Below are 20,697 nucleotides of genomic sequence, written 5' to 3' on the forward strand. Positions count from 1 at the left end.
ACCACAGACAAAACTATAAAACATATTGTTAGAATTAATATAGTTGGTAATAATGAGAGCTTTTTTCTTGTATTTACTTTTAAAAGTGTAAATGTTTTGCTCTTTCTAGTAATCTATTTGATTTCATTATTTTCTGTTTTGTCTGTTTCTGTATATGTATAATGTATGTATCTACAGTGGGGCCTTGACTTAGGAGTTTAATTTGTTCTGAGACCGAGCTCATTCAGGAGCTCGTTAACTCAAATTACTCTGTCAACTCAATGCAAAAAATCGGCTGAGAGACAGCTGGTATCTCAAAAAACTCATTAGTCGGGACACTCGTAAGTCAAGGCCCCACTGTACTTATATACATATATTTATTCATGTATATGTATCTATGTATGTATCTGTTTCTATCTATTTCTATATATATATGTTTGATTTCATAGAAAGGGAGAGGCAGAGAGATAGAAACATCAATGATGAGAATCATTGTTTGGCTGCCTCCTGCACGCCCCACACTGGGGATCAAGCCCACAACCTGGGCATGTGCCTTGACTGAGAATCAGACTGGGGACCTCCTGGTTCATAGGTCGATACTCAACCACTGAGCCACACCTGTTGGGCTATCTATTTCTGATTCCATTTACTTGTGCTGCTGGTGGCCTAAGAAGTCCAGAATTGGGAACTTCCCTGCCTGCTATCTTAATAAGCAAAAACATAAAATCTTGTTCCTTCCAACATTCAACCTTAGGTAAAAATCTAAGAACATTGGATGAGATTAAACAATCAAATTCCATAAGTTATCTGTCAGATAACTTAGGTAGGCCTGAAAAATAGAACTGAGAGGAGGCTGATTGCTTGTCATGATGTTTCAATTTGCCTGACTGTTCATAAAACTTAGTCAGTTGATAGAAAATCCCACCTTGAAATTCCCTCTTAATTATTACTTCTCTTACAGCTCAAGATATCTTACACTTCCTTTGGTGACACTCCCTTCCCATACAGGCAGATACAAACACATATGCATGGACAACAAAAATACCTGCACAACACCTTTGTCAAAAGCATACTTATGCTATAAATAAAAATAAACAAGAATAAGGAATCTATCTGCTGGAAATAAGACTATTCAGATTTCTCCTCTAAGTTTCCAAAAGTCATTCAGATGTTACGTAGAGGAGAGGTAGGGGTAGGGAGTGAAGACCAAGCAAACTATAAAACACCCGTCGGGAAGCTGGCCAGGGGATACTGGAGGACCTTTCTCAGTTGCTGGTCAGTATTCTTTGAAGTGCACATGCTGCAGTGATGTGTGGGTGCCTGGAGCTTGGCTAGAATGCCAAATCCATTTTCTCTGTCTGATAACACAGGAGACCTTTTGCAAAGACAGAGGCATAGACAAAAATCATTGCAGCTCTCATATTATGGACCAGGAGGCTTATTAGAGATTTTACAACCATTTCCAGGGAGGAATAAAATCTAAGAATATTAAATTCAATTAAATATTCAATTTTTAAGGTTCATGAATTTCTGACATTACATAAGAAAATGATAACTTTATTTTTCTTGTAAGTAAACAGGTTTTCTTTGCAATGTAGAGAATAGTTTCTTAGCCTATACTTCAGAATCAAGTCTTTCTCAAGTCAGGGAGCAGCCTACGTGGTGAGCAGAGTGAAAGGGGCCGCGACATTCGGGGCACACCAGAGAGTGCCGGGGAAGTTGCAGGAGTAAAGGGTGCGAGGGATGGAGTTCTGTCTTTTGATTAACAATTGCTTAAGCAACTAGATGGAGAAAGCATTTACAGAAAAATTCAGGTCAACCTATACCAGGTCAACTTCTATGCCTTGAATAGAATACAGAATTCCCATTCAGTACGTAGCACAATGCTCTTCACACAGGAATAAATCAATAAATGCTGTTGACTGGTGACTGACTTTACTTAATGTCTACCCTTTACGTGCCTCAAACTGCTTTGACAGTATTCACTCATGGATTTTTTTTTTTTTTTAACAACTCATTGTAAAGAGTAAAATTTCTTCCTCTCCCCCATAATTAAGCAAATAAGGCAGTTAGCAGAATGGGTTCTAGGCTTCCCTTCCTCACTGATATTGTCCAAGTTATATCACTTTTATGGGCCAGTTTCTTTCCCTGTGAAACAATATTTTTGAACAAGGAACTTTGAAAGTCAAGGATTCTTCCAGTCCAAACAAACAAACAACCATACAAAACAAAAACTCTTTGGAGCTGATATCAGGCAGTGTGGTCATTGCAAAAAAAGCAACAACATCCCTTAGCAACATTATTGTGGTATTATTAAGTTTAACATTGGTTGTGCTTAGTGCTGTGCTTGGTGCATGGTCTCATTTAATCCTGACACTAAGCATATGAGGTAGGTGCTCTTACTCTCCCCACTTTATAGATGAGGAAACACAGAGAAAAATTTACAAAGTTGGCCATACTCACACAGTTGTGAGTGGCGGGGCCATTAGTTATTGCATGTTGAATTAGATTGCAAGACCTTTTAAGAGTTCTCTCTTTTCTTTATCTTCCTGCATCTTCCTCATACCAATATATACACATGCAAATACACACACACACACACACACACACGGATGCATGCCCACACACATGTACATACCATACCACACTTCCTTGTCCATAGAAATCTTTGATATATCTCAAACACTTGAACCCATAACTCTAAAATCAAATCCAGTCTATTAATGTAAAGGAATGGCAAATTCAATCATCCTCTCAATATTATCTTGAGATATAACCCATAACAAAAATTTTTATTTTTCCCCCCAAAGTGCCCCAATTTATATGTGACAAGGTCCCAAATTATGTAAGTAACTAGAATTATATATATGACAAGGTTGATTTTCCTGTGTGACAGGTTGAATCAGTATCATTACTTTATAGTCACATCTCACGTTTTCCTAAATTACTGAACCAGGAGAAAATGAGAACATCAAATTATTCTCTGAAGGGAATCTCATCTGAGTCAATATTTTATCAGAGTCTCTGATAAGTATTGATTCATGGATTGATGGACTGATTTGAATCTGAGCCTATTCCAGACTTATTAGGATACACTTCTTCATTAAACTTTTGGGGGAGCAGAGCAGATTCTTTTTGATTTCATATTTTAATGATTGGTTGTCAGCAAAGAAGACTCTGAGAAGTAGGGCTTTTTGGGGTATCCCGATGTGAATTTATGTTACTTTTCCCATACCACTGCTCTATTAAAAATATAAGTAAAAGGGTCCCAGTGTATTTTCTTTTTATTGCTCACCCCAAAGACGTGTCAGTTGCCTTTTTATTCAGGTTTACATCAAGGCTATGACTTCTGGCCTTACCTGTTCAGATCAGTGGTCAGTGTGGAATCCTCTTTCCCCCAACATTAACCCTGAAAATAAAAATCAGAAGAATCCTGGCAGTCCTTTCGTTTATCATGCAAAGCTAAAGCCTCTGGCTTGCTAGCTGCTTGAGGAAATTAGACTCCATCCTGCTGCAGGCCACATTGTCAGGAACACCGATTTCTTAGGGAGCAAAGAAATTTGGATAATCGGCAACTTCCTGGGTGCCTGAGAGTCTAAAGCAAAGAAGAAGTTGGATAGAATAAGTCGTGGAGGATCCCAAGACCAAATCTCCCTTAGAGTTATAACACAGGTCATCATAGCCACTGAGGGCAGGTCTCTTTCTACTATCTACTCAAATGGGGGTGGGAGGTGGCAGGGCTTAGAGGAGGCCTAGAGAATAAAACTCACACTTTTCTGAGCCCTGATCAATTGTCAGAACCCTATTTTTTCCTATCCTTCTAAGTATATACATTTCCTACCCTGCTGTGAAGGCTTACCTGGCACAGATGACTTCTGAAAAAATGCCCCATCAGCAAGTTGGCAAGCTTATTACCTTGTTAATTTGGGTCACTGCTCGCTAATAATTTAGCCAATAACAAGGTATTTTTTTTAACAAGGCATTTACTGCATTTATTATTTCTTTTGGCTAGAGCTATAATAAATACTGTTAAATTTATTAATTTATGAAGCTTTTCTCTAATACAAATGCATTGGCCCTGGTCTTAAATGTTTAAGTCTTTATATTCATGTTCTATTGCTGTCATGTTTTCCAAACTCTGAGATACAAGGTTTCCCTGTCCCAAGTACCTTCATCTGTAACAATACCTATCTTACAAGACTGTTTTAAGGATTAAAGGAGATAATATATAGGAAATTGACACAAATACATATAAGAATTTGCAATAGGGAAAATAAATTATTTAACACATCGTGTTGAAACAATTCAGTAGTCATCTGGAAAAATTAAATTTTATTCCTACTTAATTTATATAAATGTCAGGTGGTTTAAATATTTAATTATATATATCAAATAAAACCATAAAATACTAGAAGAAAGCATGAGTTGACCTTGAGTGAGGATGTCCTTTGTAAGCATAATCTGAACACCATAACAAAAATAAAAGATTGATAATTACTGACTATAGTACATTAAAAAGAAAATCTATCTGGGAAACCAAACACCATAAAAAAGTTAAAATAAAAACAGGAAAATATCTACAATTTACATCACAGAGGGATTATTTTCTTACTATATAAATGCCTCATATGAATCAGTAAAATAAAAATGGGCAAATAATATGAACAGATAATTCACAGCAAAGGAAATACAAATGGCTCAAAACAGGTTCAACCTTGTACTTAAAGAGAAACTTGCAAATTAAAGGAGAATTGCAAATTAAAACTATGGTGTGTTAGTGGTTTTAAAATGTTATAATTGTTATGTTACCAGTTGTTGACACTGTACTATGTATGTTTGATAGATAGGTTAGCTATATAAATATATAAATATGATATATACTATATATACAAAGAGACATATGATACAGGAGCCCATAAAAGATTATACATTGCATTTAGTTTTCATGTTTCTTTATTCTCATTTAATCTAGAATTTTTTTTTTTTGTATTGACAGTTTTGAAGAGTCAAGGCTAATTTTCTTTTAGAACATCCCACAAAAATAAAACCTATATCAGAAAGCTCTCCTTCCCATCCCTATTCCTTTAACTCTATTCCTACTTACCCCTAAAGGGACTATTTTTATTATTTTCTGATGTGTTTCCTTTTGAAAAAATAAGAATATATATGTGTATACATATTTTTTCTCTTTTTTCATATGTAGAAGTATTTACTATTTATACACTCTTTTGCACTTTGCTTTTTAATTTAATAATCTATACATACCAGTTCATTGAGATCTTCCTCATCCTTTTGGATGGCTGTGTAGAAGCAACAGTTTATTTAGCCAGAATCTAGTGATAAGCATATAGGTTATTTCCAATATTTTGCTGCTATACTAATGCTGGAATGAGTAACTTTATGCTTATGTTGTTACAAAAGTAAACTATCAGTTTTTGAAACATGGTAGCATGTTTTCATTACGATGCCTTCTGTGCATATCATGATGTATTTTATAACCTGCAGAGACTTTTGGCAACCAGTATATGTAAATGGCAGAAGTAATGATTCATCACTATGTGCCAGGCATATCTTAAGATCATTATATGATCTTTTGAAGTATTATATGTATGCTATTTTATTAGGCCACACAAGCATAAGGAAAGGGTATACATTGCTCTCTTCTTCTTTCAGCTTTCCTGTTAACTTGATATTTTGTCAAAAAAAATGAGGGGACATATTAATACTCTTAATATGCTTATAAGCAAGAGATGGCCACTATTTAAAAATAACATACAATCCAGGCAAATTCAAACTTTAGGATCTTATCAAAGAAAATTATGAAGACTTTGACTAAGTGTAGAAATTTAATATCAAAGCCTCCACTTAAAATTTCCCTAAAATTTCTTTCTGCAGTTTTATGGGAATGTAGGAACCTAGAAACACTTTAAAGTCACTTTGCCCTTTTTATAAAGTCATCCTACTTTGCTTGTAAGTAGTTGGAATTCCACAAATTCTTTTTATTCCTGAAAAACTTTCTGTATCAAGTGCTTGCTTTGGGGCATGTTGCTGGTGCTCCATATCTCTGTTTTCTAAGGATCCCCAGGGGACCAGATGGAGTGATGGTGAGAAACAATGCAGATCACAGCCTGCCCTGCCTCCAACCCTATTTCTCATTTTGTTCTTTCTCAGACTCCAAGTCTTCTGCATTGTGCATTCTCAAGCATAGTGTCTTCTGTGGAGCAGGAGTGCCAAGGTTGTCAGTGAACCACCTGGAAGTGGTGATGTTGGCATGGCAGCAAGTTGGAAGCCAATGCTGCCATCTACATGGCAGCCTCTAGACACTGGCCCCACTTCTGTCTGTGTGGTCACAAAGTCTTCTCTAACCCATCCTGTCCTCTGTCCTCTCCTCTCCTGCTAGTCCATGGGATTCTGTCTAGGAATAAAAGCTTTGCTCTTATCTCATATTCTCCTAAATTTCTTATCCATGTATCCAAATTCTTGTCATTTTTCAAGACCTAGGCTTTTGAATCTCAAATACCAAAAATCTGGCTTGCCAAGACATCCCTCTCTTGAGGCAATGAATGCAGACTGTCTAAGTGATGGGGAAAAGGATAAAGGAGAATCATTTCTGTTAATATTAGGTATTTCTTCATGCCGAATGCTGTGACTCTCTTGTCCCATTCTCCTCACTTGCTTCCCCTTAAGATTGTCATTGGAAAAAAAACATCATCTGCCAAGAGATTCAGAAATGGTCTTACTTTCAACATTATTATTTGCTAGAGGGCAGTGGGACAGCAGGAGCTTTATTTAAGTGTTTTTAAAGCCTTTTATGTCCATTATCCATCTCTTATCCTTGGTCATTGCTCATCTCAAAGTCCAATTCTTGGTCTTTGGAGAGACAAATAGAGCCGGCACTAAATCCTGGTTCTGAAAGAGAATAAGACATTACATTTAGTTTCAACATCTGTAAAATGGGAATAAAGTACTTATTTTAAAGATTTATAATTAGGATTTAATAAATTATATTTATAGTGCACAGATCAGCATCTCCTCACTTCTGCTTTTGTAGCACTTTTTCTTTCTTCCCAAATATGTATCTATTGCTCAAATATTACAATTAGCTATAATAAAGAAAATAAAATCAAAGGTAATGCCCTACAATCTCATAATCATTTGATTATTTAAATTTCCAAGTTTCATTTCTGTCTAACACCGAAGGATTTTATAGTCTGTAGTGAAAAAGGCACATTTAAAAAAAGGAATTTTCATATTAATGTGATGCAGTATTCTTTTAGAGTGGCTTCATCAGTTCTTCAGTTCTATTTTGTGACATTTTTAAGTCTTGAGATCTGAGGAACTGGGGTGGGGCTAAGTTGAAGGTGAACAGTGAAAGAAGAGAAAAAATAAAAAGGCGAGGTGGGGTGATGGGGACTAAAGAAAGAGAGCTGTAAGGATAAAGGCAGGATTGTCCTGTAAAATAGAGCCGGTGAAGCATCCTCTCCAAGATGGCTTTCTTCTTTTCTTACCTTCTGTGATAAGATAAATTTTCTTTTCAGGTTGTGATTATGGATTAATTTATGACTTTCCTTAATTGTCTGAGCAATGCAGGGTTAATGTCCTGGTAAGGACAAGTTCTCTTTTACTTTATGAGAGCAATCACTCAACGAAAATTAGGCTATTACTTTTTATCTCCCTCTCCTTGGCAATGCCTGATACCATGGAACACTTCTGCAAATTTTCTTCCCCTCCTGCTGTGTTAGAGAGTAGATCTCATTTTGGCTTTGACACTTTGAATATTTCCTGATAGTTGATAACAAGACTGAACTCCAGAAATGTCATCTGATAAATCAGGTTGGAGCAGTATATGTTCCCAGGGCTGTGAAGGTTCCTTGTTGAGTAAATGTTGATTCTAGGGGAAGCTACCACTAAGAGGGAATTAAGTACCAGAAGAGACCCAAGGGGTATGGCAACTCCCCTTCTGTTTCCCAAACCATTGAATTAGGGCTGAGGCAGACATAAAGTTGCCAAAAAGTACAGTTCAGGGGCCATAGATTAGCCTGGGGTTGACCCTTCCAAGTCTAGATTAGAGCAAATATTTAATTATTCTTAACTTCAGTTTTCTCATCTATAGAATGAGGAGAAATATACCTACCTTGTTGGATTCTTTCACTAGCGATTGATTAATTTTATGAACACTCATTGGATTCTATTCCATATCACTTTACTCCACATAACTTTATTAGTTTTTAATGGAATGTCTAGATAGGCTTGCTAGAGCAGACCTTGAGACAAGGATTTCCCTGGAAATGATTTATAAAGGAATGCTTCCAGAAGAAACCTATAATGAAGGGGTAGAAATACCGAAGGGGAAGGAGCCAAGCAAGGTGCGATTTTTCAGTCAAGTTTTGCAGAGGGTAGGTTTAGCCTGAGACCACAGGAGAACCCAGAGTGTAAGTTATACCCCAGTATGTGTTTCAACTAATGGCAAAGGGATCTGGGCTTCTGTACTCTAGTCCCATTAGTCAGTGGGGAAGGTGTGTCCTCTGGATGAAGGGTGAATATAAACTCCAGCTCTTGGTCTGTGTAGGCAAAACGGCTCCATTGACTTAAAGTTAGTCCTCCAAAGAGGGTCGCAGACATGGGCTATTAGAAGATTAGAGAAGGCAGATAAGGGAAACCTAGGGACTGAAAGGAGATTCCAGTGTCCCTAGGGGATACAGCAGTGAACAAAATCACCGTGGTCTCTGACCTCATAGGTTTTATATTCTTAAGAGGAGATACAGATAAGTGAACAGGCAATGCAATGCGATGAGGGCTGTTATAGAGGAAGGTCAAGGTGCTATGGGAGCACAAAGGAGGGGTCCAGGGAAAGAATCAAGGAAGTCTCCCCAAAGGAAGTGATGAATAGGACCTACCCAGGCAGGGAAGTACTTTGGTCATGCTGTGCCAGGAAAGAGGCACCATATAAAGAGGACACTTGCAGAGATCCCAGCTTAGAAAAGAGTGTCATATCCACTTGGAAGGTTAGGTAGATGTCTGGCTGTAGCATTTGAAGTACCAGGGCCTACGTAAGTATGGTTCTGTGATGTGTGCAGGACTGTGAAACCTGGCTCTTGGGCTTATGATCTACAAAGAGAAGGAAGATGCCATGTCCTCAGTAAAACCTCATTTATTGATTCATTTAACAACTATTTATTAAGTACTTCTATGTGCCAAGCACTTTTGGAAATACTACAGGGAATAAAACAGTCAAGAAAACCTGTCTGTCTGAAGCTTAACTTGTCAGGGAAGCCAGGCAGTAAGCAAATAAGTATATAGTATGTCAAGTGGTGATGAAGTCTAGGGAGAAAGATAAGGCAACATCAGGGTGATAGAGAGGCCGAGGATGGGATGGGAGGGCTAGGTTACATCAGGTGGTCAGGAAAGGCATCTTAGATAAGATGGCATTTTAGCAAAAATGTGGAGTGCTTCATACACAAAGCTGGAACAAGCCAGGCTATGGAACTCTCACATTTCCTCTCAGCACCCTCCACCCCCTTTCCCCTGCACCATTCTCCATGCTCTTCCCTGGTCCTGGCTCTAGTGTCTCAATTCCAGACAAGTAACAGCTGGCCTCATCCTTTGTTTCTCTGCCCCCCACCCCTCCACAATTCTCCTTATACATAATTGCTGCTGCTCATTCCTGCCAGACTGTTACCTGGTTCCCAACATGTTCCTCCTCACAAACCTTTAGGGAAATTAATTTTCACAGAATAAAGTCCATGCTGCTGACTGAGGCATTCAAAGTCTTCAAGGATTGAGTCCCCACTCGCCTCCTCAGCTGTCTTAATCAAAGGCAACCTGCTGTTGCCTTAATCAAACCTCCCTCTCGAGTGAAAACAAACTTCTACTTCCCAAGTCCAACACTGCTTTCCCTTCTCATCCTGTGGACCTTTCGTTCCCATTCCTTCCCCTTGGAACATTCTTCCCAAGCTCTTCCTTCCAAAATCCTACTCTTCAAGACTCATGCCATTCTGTATCCCTGAAGATTTCTTTATCTCCTTGAGAATATCTGTACATCTCTTTTCCATTTTATATTATCGTTTCTTTCCTACTAGATTGTAAGCATGACCCAAAATAGACTATCGGAGGGAGTAGCAGGGGAACAAGGTCAACTGCAAATGGGAGACATGCAGGTAGCATAAAGGAATATCCTACTATGTGAATACAGGACAGTAGGGTGGAGTGAGGGCTCTGGAGAACTGGAAAGTACATACCTTATCCAAAGTCACTCACATCTTTTACATCTTTTCTTTTCTTCTTCTTCTTCTTTTTTTTAAATCATCATGCCAGCTAAACAAAGCTCATGTACTTAGTTCTTGGACCATGTATCTGTAACTTCTGGAATAAGGGTTAAGGAATCAGATTGATATGGACTTAAGTTCTGGCTATTTTCCTTAGTAGATGTGCAAATTTTAGCAGGTTATTTAACTCCTTTAATTCTCTGTTTCTTCATTTGTGTCTTGCGGGTATTAGTTACCTTCTCAAAGTATCAATGAGAGAGCTATATTCAGTGTTTGACATATAGTAGGTGTTCAAATACTGTTATTTATGCCTTTCATGATGTCAAGCACAGAGCTCATCACACGGTAAGTCTCCACTACTGTTTGCTGCATTAGACTATTTTATAGAAGGGCCTAGAGCAGCCGTGGGCAAACTACGGCCCGCGGGCCAGATCCGGCCCGTTTGAAATGAATAAAACTAAAAAAAAAAAAAAAAAGACGGTACCCTTTTATGTAATGATGTTTACTTTGAATTTATATTAGTTTACACAAACACTCCATCCATGCTTTTGTTCCGGTCCTCCGGTCCAGTTTAAGAACCCATTGTGGCCCTCGAGTCAAAAAGTTTGCCCACCCCTGGCCTAGAGAGTAAAGACATCAACTAAAGGATGTCCCAGCCATAAGTAATAAGAGTATTGAGAGGGAAACATTGAATATGGGACAGAAGTGTCAGGGGAGGCCCATGGAGGAAGTCAAGCTTGTGGTCTGCGCTAAGACTGGATAGAGTTTAAGTGAGTAACTGAGAGGGAAATGGCAGAAGAGCCTAAATGAAAGCTGAGAGATAAGTGAGTGAGGAAGAGACATCCTGGCCCCTTTGGTTGGTGACATCTTAAAAACATCATCACTGCTGAGGTATAGGGCTAGATTAAACCATTTAATAGAATCCCATTTTCTTTAGCCAGAGGGCTAAAGAAGAACAATAATGTGGGCAAGAAAAGAAATCTATGGATTATTATCCAAAAGCTGAAAAATATTACAAAGGAAAAAACAAAAACAGCATATAAAAGATTTAAAAAGGTGTAGCACCTAGCTGTTGTAGGAATGTCTTGCATATAATAAAATAGAAAGAGTTAAGGGTGACTCACATTTGTTAGAAGCACAAAATCAGTAATATTTCTAAAAAAAATGTGGTTAGCATATCTTTAAAAAGTTTCAAATGAAACTTGAAATATTTAGTTACATAAATTGGATTTTTCTGTTTCATGCCAGAATTGAGCCAAAACCAGTTGGTTATATTAGGTTGCCATTTGAAATCTTTCTAATACATATAACTTTATACTTTTATGCTCCAAATGACATAGTTTCCATATTTTATTGAAATTTCCATTTATATTGAAAACTCTTTGAAAATAGTTTATGTGAAATAATATTAGGACAGATACTGTTCTGACTGAATTTTCAAGGAGGCTCTTTTAAAAGTCCTCATTGTTTCTGTGAAACAAAAGCCCCATCATAATGAATCAAATTGCAATTAGAAGTAATGTTCTCCCTCCCCAATGGATGATTTTAATAGATATAACATACTCGTCTTATTGCTAATATTTAATTTAAAAGAACATCTTTCAGAATTAGCATAAGAACTTGACACATGATTTATGGCCCAAGCATTCAGCATACACGTTACATTCTGTGATATTAGTCATAGTGTTTGTCATTCAGACATCAGTGGTTATTCTCAGGAGAATTTCATTGTAGAAAATCATATTAAAAATAACTCTTATATAAAACCAAACATATTATTTGGTGGTAAGTTGTATAATAAAACAACTTAAAGTAGGTCATGAAAAACATGAATTACAAATCAAAGAAAGGTAGACACAAATTTCTAGAACTCTTTTCCTTTGGCACTTGTAAGTTCATCTTGCCCATTCCTAGAACATATTTCTCATCCCATTGATGATTTGTGCTTAAGTCCCTTATCTCATGCAAATTCAGTTGACATGGGAAAGGTCTCGACGTTCTGATTCTTTTCCTCGAGTAGGTTCCAGAAGACCCTGTCTCCCCTTGCATTAATAGCTTAAAGCCAGAATTATCTTAGGGTTCCTCTTATGAAGTCATGAAAAGCATTTTTTGAGCCTTGAGATTTCTAGACCGTACTTTTAAAGACCAGATAAATACAGACAATGGAAATGTTCACTACCTCTAAACAGAACATAGGCTGTAATTGCCAGAAACTGGATTTCTCCCATCATGCCTCGTGGTCCATTGAGTTCATTCAAGATGTAATTGGAAAACAAATAGAGCAACACCATCCTCTGGACAGACAAGAGTGCTTGTGTTGGGAACAGGGTGTTGTATAGTGTTACAGCCTTTATTTCCATTGACACTCCTCATTCTAAACTAGTAAAGTATAATGCTACACCTTTTGCAAACCTATCACAATATTTAAAGTGCATACACTGCCTTCCCATAAAATTCTAAGGAACATTTTAACAGCAATTAAGTGCAAAAATGATACTAGTTCTGAGAAGCAGGTCCTGCTCATGACCATGATGGTGGGCTAATTTGTTCCCCTCATGAACTAGCCAAAGGCGACAACGGAAGCTGAGCACTTGAGCTCCAAATACTGAGCTCTCCCTTCTGTAGTAGAGTGACTGGCAGTAGATTCTTCTCACCATGTTCTCCTCAGTGTTCATTAAACAGAAACAAACAAAACCCTCCCTAATCAGCAGTGAAAAACGACTAAAAGGAGAAAATCCTCTTGGAGTTAGAGAAACCACATTTGAGGATTTGAGGATGAACCAGCCTCTTGTGTAAGCAGCCAAGTGGAATTGTTGGGCTTTGATGTTGGAAAGTACTTGGCTTGAATGTCAGCTTTGTCTTGGGCACGTTTCCTCATCCATGAAATGGGGCTAATAACACCTCCTTCATAGGCGTGTTGCAATGATCAATTGAGATATCCCATGACAAATGCCTGGCCATATATTATCAACAAGACACAGTTGTTTGAGAACTACCTATATAGGATGCCAGGATCTCACACATTAGAAAGAGATGGCTTTGTTCTTGCCACTGGGGCAAGGTCATGTTCCAGGCATCTTTACCATGTGTCACTATTGCAGCAAAGCATCATATGAGACAGTAGGAAGATAGCCGAATGGGAGAGTTCAACTTACCACATTAATCAGTGGGTCATTGGTGAGCACTCAGTGCTTTTTCATGGAATTCCTTCAACAAATGTGGATTAGATGCCTACTGTGTACTAGTACACCAGGCAGAAGCCCAGTTAGAGTGGCTCTAGATGTCGCTAAGAAATGTTCTGTTCTGTTCCCAGGCAGACTGGGGAGATTGTTATGTGAACTAGTAAAGACAATCTGGTATGATGAAAGTGGTCATTAAGCTGCTTGTTACATGTTGGGGGCACAGGTACTGGTTTTGACATTGGGGAAGACTTTATAAAGGAGTTGATTTGAATTGAGCCTGAAGAATGAGTGGAATTCAAGGAAAAGGGCATGTGCATAAGCTTGGAGGTGCAAAACAGCATTATGAGGAAACTCTTTTAGAGTGGTTGAAACAGATAATATGGTGGGGAGTCTATGGGGCCTGACTTAAAGGGCTTCCTTTGTCCTTCATCTAGTAAGCAGTGTATGGGAGGCTCTGCAGCAGTGGTGCTGGTGATGGAGGAGGCAGGGCACTTTCTTATGAGGCTGTAAGGAGTAGTCAAGCAAGAGATAATGAGAGCTCAGACCAGGACAGAGGCCTGTATTTGCTGTAGGGGTGAAGGAGAGAAAGGATGCAAGAATGAACCTGAGATTTCTAGCTTGAGCTATGGGATGGCAACATTGTCATCATTAACTTTAGCTGACTAGCTGCTTATCCCCTCAGGTTTTGAGGTTTTGCTACCTGCTTGAGTACCTCTTCTGTTTCTTAAACAACTCAAGCAGTCCAAGGTCTGTCAGCAGTCTAGCCTCCTTCAGTGTCATCAGAGGGAGAGAATTATAGTGGAATGACTCAGATCATTCTCCGGGAGGGCTCCATTGTTACCTAGGCTAGCATTTCTCAGTGTAGTCTGTGGACCCCTGTGGGTTCCAAGACCCTTCAGAGGATCTGCCAGCTCAGAACTATTTTCATAATAGGGCTAAGATGCTATTTGCTGTTTTGACTCTTATCTTTCACAGGTATTCGGATGTGTACTAACAACATTGCTTTGATGAAATATGTGCTTGGGTATTTTTGTGTTTTCTAGAATTTTCTAAGGATAGTAGGTTTAGGGTAAAAATATGAGCATTTTTACAAATGTCAGTATATTTTCAATACTTCTGTATCCTTAATAGCAGGCTATATTTGCTATATACCTGTAGCTTCACTAACATCCATTAAATAATGATTTTCTTCTGTCTGTGTGGAAACATAGTAAGAAATATACTTTATTGCCTTGTTCTGCAATATTTTAAAAATATATACAAGTATTGTAAATATAAAAATATTTTTTAACTTTTAAATTTTATCTAAAAACCTGGGAATTTAATAATATTTGAAATTAAAAATTAAAATAAATTATATCTATATTTAAGGTGAATTGTTGGCCTAAAAATGGGAAATTAGAGGAATAGCTTTTTCAATCCCCAGCTAATCCATCTATATCTGAAGATGATGAAAAAGGTGAAACTGCCTAAAGAGAGTTCACTGCTCATAGAAGGGAGGACTCTGGGTAGAGCTGTAAATAAGAAAAAAAAAAGTGTGATGAAAGTTATCTTCCTTTTGTCTTTGGTGATGTTCATCATTAATTTTATTGTGTCATATGCAATAGAACATTTTTGAATAGTATCACGGTGTCAGTGTGGTGATATTTTGGGATCAATCTTTCAGAGTTTAAAAAAAGTAATTGAGTATTTTACTATAGATATGAGATCTCTAAAAACTAAACTATTTTCAAACTAGGAATAAAATAGTTACAGAAGCATCTAATAGGTAAATTATTTTATTGCATTGGCTAGAGAAGCACACGAAATAGCTGAGAGACTAATCAAGCTGTGTGTATTTAAAGATTAAATGAATATCTCATCTGAAGATTTGTACTTTTGCCTTATAAATGAGTGAATATATGTTTGCTTGTATCCCTCTGGCATCTGCAACAAGGAATCATCAAAGAAGATCTTCTTTTATGTGAAACCTTGGCAACAAACACAAGTGGTACTGAAATATTCAAAAGTATTGAGTAACTTTTTTTTTAATCTCACGGTTTATCTTGGAACAACTGTGTTGACATTTACACTAATAGTGCAAAGCAATGGTGGGTAAAACTGCAGGTGTTTTAGCAGACATGAAAGCAGTACCACCAAAGTGTCTTTTGTAGTCATTGTAATTCCTACCAGGCACTTGCAATTTTTAAAAAGCCAGAGTCACTTAAAAATTTCCTGGGCAAAGCTGTGAAATTATTAACTTTATTAAGTTTTAATTATTGAGTATACATCTTTATAATATTCTGTATTATAATATTGGACATATGCATAAAGCACATCTGCTTCATTCTGACTACAGTTGTCTTACGAAAAGCACTTGTACGATTATTTGAGTTGGGAGCTTATCTAGGCACCGTTGTTATAGGACATCATTTTTACTTGAAAGAATGACTGGGCAGACAAACTACGGGCTTTCAGGTTTTGGTATTTATCAGACATTATCTCCAAAATGAATGAAGTGAGCCTGTCTCATCAAGGAAAAGTATGACAAAAGCAATCCTTCACCTGGCTCTAGCAATGTTAATAATTTACTTATTGTGTCATGTGCAACAGAAGATTTTTGAGTAGCATTATGGTGCCGGGTGTGGCATCATTTTGAGACCAATCTTTCAGAGTTTAAAGAAAAATAATTGAATATTTTAAATGTAAATGTGATAAGCTGACAGTATGTGTCACCAATGAGATAAATTAAAGTTTTCAAGCAAATATTAGAGTTTTGGAAAGTTTAGCTCCACCACCATGAGCTTGAGAACCTTCCAGTACTCATAGACTTTTCTGAGAAGACACACAGTGGATAGTAAGGAATGTCACCCATTTAAATGTCTAGTTTAATGAGGCATAAAATTTACATAGAGTAAAATTTAACCTTTCAGATATGTAGTTCTATTAGTTTTGGCAAATGTATAGTCAGGTATGCATTTGATACCACAAATAGGATATAGAATATTTATATTAACCCCCAAAAGTCTCCAGGTGTTCCATTATAGTCAGTTCTCTCCTCTCACTTCCAGGACTTAAATGCTATTAAAATATTCCTATCTTCAGCTACGTACATATCTGTGTGAGGCCAGATCGTCTTCATATACTTCAACCAGAATGACATAGTGGACCAGATTGGATGCAGAAGCAGATATGAGAATCCAGCTGTCTTCTATTAAGCCAGACATGAAGGAGTATTGCAAAATTGCAAAACAAAGGCACCTATCTTGATAATTGTTTTGTTGTGGAAAATATATATTTTTATAGACATATATTATTTATGTTAATATGTAATGGGTTCATGGCTTTAAGTAATAAGTATATTTACATTTTATTTTTTTCTAATACAGTAAATATAAAAAGGTATAATGCATATAAACAAATGCTCTTTGCATCTTTGATAATTTTTAAGAGAGTAAAAGGTCCTGAGACCAAAAGGTTTGAGAGCCACTGACATAGGCAGATTGGCAGGTGTCACTGGAGAATGAGAACAGCTGGAGAGGGAGAGGGAGGACGTCTGGGAGCAAATTGCTTCTCTGATTCCTTGGCTCATAGTAAGATCTCAATACATGGTTGTGGAATAAATGGAAGTTAGATCATAAGGCAGTGTAGTCGGGCTAATCAGGAGAATGAAGTCTCTGAAATGAATAGATTATTTTATCAAGGTCCATTATCCTGGCTCAGTGGGACATCCAGGTTGTTCCATCTGCTAACCCATTTGATCTAGAAGAGACTGGGGGTGAGCTCAGGGTTGTTGCTGATGGTTGGGTCAAAAGTCTAAGCAAACCCTTCAGATATAACAAAATATCAAATGTCAATGGAGAAGCACAGCTCAGGGCCTGAGGCAGAAGAAGCCAGGTTTAGGGAGTCAGCTGGGAAGGAGTTGATGTGGTGAGAGGACCAGGTAACTGGCCAACTAGTAATTGAACCAGCAGATCTGGATTTGGTCTGGGTCAGATGGAGGCTTCTTCTGAGGCTGACATGGTCTTAGGCCAGGTCCTTCAATGGCAGAATCTGAGTGGTATCCCACTGAGAGTGGCAGGCAGCACATGGAGACTAATGGTGGTGATGTGGGGGAGAGAGTGGGAAGTGTTATTGGAATATTTCTCCTCACATTTCCCCTCTTGTTATGCCTTTGACCTAACTCTAGAGATTGAGTTTTATTTAGTCCTGATCTTCAGTAGAGGCCATAGCTAGGTTTGGTTGGGGCAGGAAGTGGGATGGGACTGGATAGAGTGTCTCAGCATACCTGAGCTTCTGTGTCCCAGCCTCCTGACTTGCTCTCACGTATACACTTATTGTCCAGTTATTATCCTAGGGGACACCTGCTTATTTTGAAGCAGATAATTTAAAAATAGATGCCCAGTGCTGCTGTCAAAATCACATTGACATCTCTTTGTCCTAAAAATGTAGTAGTCTTTCTCCAAAATATGGCAAAGTCAGAGCTTTTAAATGTGTTTCATTAAAATAAAAGGTTAGATGGAAAAGGATTAAGTACAGGTTAACCTAGATTCTTTATTAATATTGTATTTGTGGTGACAGTGCATTACACATAATTCTATAGGAATTCTATTCTAATTTGGTAATAATTCATGTCCATGTATTCAGTATGACAGCATCATTAATTAGGTTGCAATGAGTATGGAAAATATATAAGCTGTTAATACAAAGTATTACTAGAGGTTGTATCAAATTGTGCACATTACTGAATAAATAGTAATATCAACACTTTAGATTTAATAAACCCAGCGAGTCCCCCAACCTGACAAATTTTTTCTTACAGTGTGTGTTGATAAATATAAATATTTACTATAGAAAATGCCAAGTATATAATTTGTCTGGAAGACTTTAGCCTCTTAGCAGGAGCATGGTTATTTGGTTACCTTCTGCTGTCTGCTTCCTATCTGCAAAGTGTGATTCCCCCTTCTTCCTAATATCCTGTGAAGGTGCCAATTACCCCGCTGATTATCAGTTGAAAACTAAGCCTGGTGCAAAGGGAGCATCAATTATTTGTGAGCAGAGAGCTAAGGCTGCTGGAATCATAATAAAGGATGCTGGAGCTTCCAGCTAATAAAATATATCAAAAGGCAGTGTGTGGACCAAAGAGAGCACGTTTCAGAAGTCTATGCCTCAAAGATAAAATTAGGCCTGATTTGCAGGCTTCAATGCTATGTAACTTATGTCAGAATTTTGCTAATGTTAATGAAGAGAAATGGCAGGGTGTTTTCCTTTAATCCACATGGCTTTTTAACACACACTGTGGAATTATTCATACCACTGACTTTTCCTTCTGAGTCTGGGGTGTGTGTATGTTTGCTTTGCTCCCAAAAGATGGCCAAACACCAGGGAAGTTAGAGCCCGCTTCCTCAGCCCCTTTGTCTTCCACAGTGAGGAGCGTTTAAGGATGAGTTTGTAAACTTGTCATGATTATTATGGCCTTGGAGCGGGACTTAACTTTCTATTTTAAAGAGCTGGTTAAAGAGATTGGTGGGTGTGGAAATGTCACCATCAGTTAAGTTGGTTTGGGAGGTTTATTTCCAATTCTATGAATAGGGTTTCCACCTGCTGAGAAGAGCTTACACTTCTCTCTCTCCTGATATTCATATAAAACTAGAACCTGATGCACGAAATTCATGCAAGAGTAGGCCTTCCTTCCCCTGGCTCCCGCACCAGCTTCCCTATGGCCCGGGTCCCTGGCTTCTCTCCGGTGGCCACAGGCACCTGGGACGGGGCTTCCCTCACAGCCACAGTGGCTTGCCTTGACCTGAGGCAACCCTGGTGGCTGCCTCCGCCCTCAAAGCCCCGCTTTGTCTGGAAGGTCATCGGTCTAATTAGCATGTTATGCTTTTATTATTATAGATAAGCAGCCTAGTTAAACTTTCTGATTAAATTTATAAGGATGCCCCCCAAAATTTCGAAGGATTTGAATATGACTTTAATAGAAATGAAGAAGATGCCTTTACAGGCAGAATGCTAATCTCCAGTCTGCCACTAACCCTTTTTGTACGGGTGTGGAGAGAGAAAAATTTCCAGCTTGGTAAATGTACATGAGGATTCCTATTGCTTTGTTTATAGAGTAGTTTTCAATGTACAGGAAAGTTGCAAAGATAGTACATAGAGTCCCAGATATCCCTGCACCCTGCTCCCCTATTGTTAACATTTTATGTTACCATGAAACATTTGTCACAACTAGGAAACCAATATTGATACATTATTATCTATTGATTTTTAATTTCCCCTGGGTTTTTATTATTTGTAGGAGACTGTTCCATATTAGGAATTTCTCCAGTGTTCACTTATTATTATATTAATTTTTCCAAATCAATTATATAACAAGCCAGCTGACTGCCGTTCAAGTGGATGGCCTATTTGCTCTTGATGGCGCTTTACCTTTAAGGATCCCAAGTGTAACCAAGTCCCTGTATTTCTCTCAGCCCCTGAGATCCTCAGGGATCAAGGTCAGCTGCACTGAGTGATATTTCAGTCTCAGGACCAGGAAATTGCTAATGAGGAAAGGCACTTTCACAGCCACCCCACTCAGTCCATGTATTTTACAGAGAGAGGAGGAAAAGGAGGCCCGTGGAAGTGAGGTGACTCACCCAAGGTCACACACTGCCTGTGGCAGGGTCTGGACTGAAGCCCAGCCTCTTAACTCTTCTATACTTACGGCCTCTGATAAAATTTTCACAGTGACGCTTTTATTCTATTTATTATTTATACCCTGCCTACTTTTAAAAAGAATTGGAGCCAGCATCTCTGTGATTTACTTTGTTTTGAACACAATATAGATCACTGGATCCTGCATGGTTTAAAAAAATAATGCTCTCATCTATAATTATTTAATAAATGGTTCATATCACCTATCACCACACTACTGATGCCTTGCACATAGTAGGCACCCAATAAATACAGGTACAATGAGCAAATGCATAATGCTAGCTTGGGATTTATAAACAAAAAGAGTTCACTGCACAAGCAAGGCTGAGTGAGCAGGAGGAAATACGATCCTCTATTCTTGGCTCTGAAAAAGACAGGGCTGGTGAAACACTGGAAAGAATGATGATTTTGGCTTGTGATTCCCTGTATACAGTGCAATGAGCTGCAGAGGTGGAACACACATCGGTGGGGTCTGACCTGGCAGAAAGTGGTCCAAGTCCCAGGTGTGGCTCTAGGCAAGTTGTTGGCCTTCTCTGAGCGTGAGGTCCCTCACCTGTTAGGGTGTGATTACCCTTCTCTTTGGGCTGTTGCCACTG

Source organism: Myotis myotis, unplaced genomic scaffold (genome assembly GCF_014108235.1).
Source record: "Myotis myotis isolate mMyoMyo1 unplaced genomic scaffold, mMyoMyo1.p scaffold_m19_p_1, whole genome shotgun sequence".
Lineage (NCBI taxonomy): Eukaryota > Metazoa > Chordata > Mammalia > Chiroptera > Vespertilionidae > Myotis > Myotis myotis.